Source organism: Octopus bimaculoides, chromosome 10 (genome assembly GCF_001194135.2).
Source record: "Octopus bimaculoides isolate UCB-OBI-ISO-001 chromosome 10, ASM119413v2, whole genome shotgun sequence".
Lineage (NCBI taxonomy): Eukaryota > Metazoa > Mollusca > Cephalopoda > Octopoda > Octopodidae > Octopus > Octopus bimaculoides.
The window spans coordinates 6,232,477-6,234,745 of record NC_068990.1 but is presented as its reverse complement, the minus strand read 5'-3'; positions in this window follow the sequence as shown (position 1 = coordinate 6,234,745).

Below are 2,269 nucleotides of genomic sequence, written 5' to 3'. Positions count from 1 at the left end.
TATATATATATATATATATATATATATATATATATATATATATATGTGTGTATATATGTGTGTGTGTATGTATGTATGTATATATATATGTATGTATGCATGTGTATATATATATATACATACATACACACACACACACACACACATATATATACAGAATTTTTGAATGTGAGCTGTTATAAGTTTCATTTCTGATAGTGTAGTAGATATGGGCTTGAATGTCATGTAGTATAACGCATTTTTTCAGGTTCAGTATACAACAGTCAATCAGACAACCTTGTATTGTGTGCTCTGTAATGCTCTATGTACATACGTATATATATATGTGTATATACATATGTGTGTGTGTGTAGGTATTGTTTATCTGCAATACTTTATGTGGTATTAATATAAATAATTCTATATTGCAATTTTCTGTTCTCCAATTCTTCAATGGATTTTTCTTTTTTCAATATAAAAAAAATGGGAATAAAAGAAAATGCTGATAAAATTACGCCATTCCATGTTTTGACATTTTTCTTTCCTGTTGGGTTTTTTTTTTTTTTTTTTTTTTTTGTATTAGAAATATTTGAAAGAAAGGAACCAGAATTTGTAATCTCAGTTGTGCATCTTGTTCCTTCATAGTTGTAGCAAAATATATATTAAGGAATAAATTTAATTTTTCAAACTGTGTAAACCATTGACTTGTTTTTGTCTGTTAAAAATTTGTCATTGTTTTTGTCAAAAAATATCTCATTTACATTTTCCCTCTTACTTTTCGTTTCTCACTGTTCGCTTTGATTTGAGCTTGCTGGATGTAACACATGTTTTTTTCTCTGTATTTCATCCTGTGTACTTCAAATCTGAATATTGCAGATTTACAACACAATGGAAAAGAGAAGATGCCATTCTTATTTCAAAAATGTGGAGCTGTAAGATTTTATTGCTTCATGAATATTATTGTTTAAAAAGTTTTGTGTGTGTGTGTGTGTGTGTGTGTAAAAGAAGGGAAGAACACAAATGGGGTTTAAAATTCACATTTGTTTCAGTAGTGTTTTATTGATAAATTCTTAGATTACATCATGACAGATATCTACCATCTGTAAGTGATTTTAAACAGAGTGGTAAGGTAGAGAATTTAAGTTGACTAGCTCACTATGTTATATAGTAAAGCAAGTGAAGAAGTTTGTATCTGAAGAATCATAGAATATACAATGGTTGCTTGTAAGACCCATAAGAGTAAAGTTCAAAGCCTATTAAATTCCTCAGATCTATCTAAGTTAGGTTATGGAAAACAATCATACAATAAAAGAGGAAAAATAAAAGAAAGAAAGGACATCAGACAAGAGGTACAGTTGTTACATACATGTACATACATACTCTCATATATTTTCCATGCATATACATACACTGAAAATCATATATATTGCATTGCTTTTACACTATAACACTGTATAATGTGCCGATATAATTATCAGAAAGGAAAATTAATAAAATAAAATGAAATTAAATGCAACAGTTAATGTAACATTTAATTAATTAAATGTAATAATTAATGATAATAGAATAACCAAGATATGATAAATAAATGGTGAATAATTGATAGAATATAAGATAAAATAATGCAAAAAAAAAATAGGAATAAAAAAAAATGGTACCATACCAATGAAGTCATACATTACATTATTTAATCTTACCATTCTTGAGATGAAGATATAAAATATTCCTAACTAGGAGGTATAAACCACCAGGTAATAATTTTCAATGAATTCCTACAGTTTATGCACAACATTAGAAGAAGTAAGTAGGGATAGAGGTTATATAGGGAATATATCCATATTACATAACAGGCTTGAAGTAGGCAAATGTACATCTGATATTATGCAAGGAGCACAACCCTATTTCTCTCGTTGAGAGTGTTACCTTGATACTTAAGCATCTTATTGTGCTGAATTGTATGAGACCCTTAAATATCAAGGTAACATTCTCAACAGGATGAGGGAGCTAAGGTTATGCTGCTTGCTTAATATTAGATGTATATCTGCATGCTTCATGCTTGTGTATGTTTTCCTGTACATGTGCTTAAATGTTTTTGTTTTCCCAAATAAATTGCACTTCATGTTTGAGGCTTGGATAAAACTGTAAGGTGTTACTCAACTATGAGTCCACTACATTTTATAGTGGAAACAGCTGTAAGCTAATGAAATTCATAAGATAATCATTTATTCCTGCCATGTTTAGATATATATATATATATATATATATATATATATATATATATATATATATA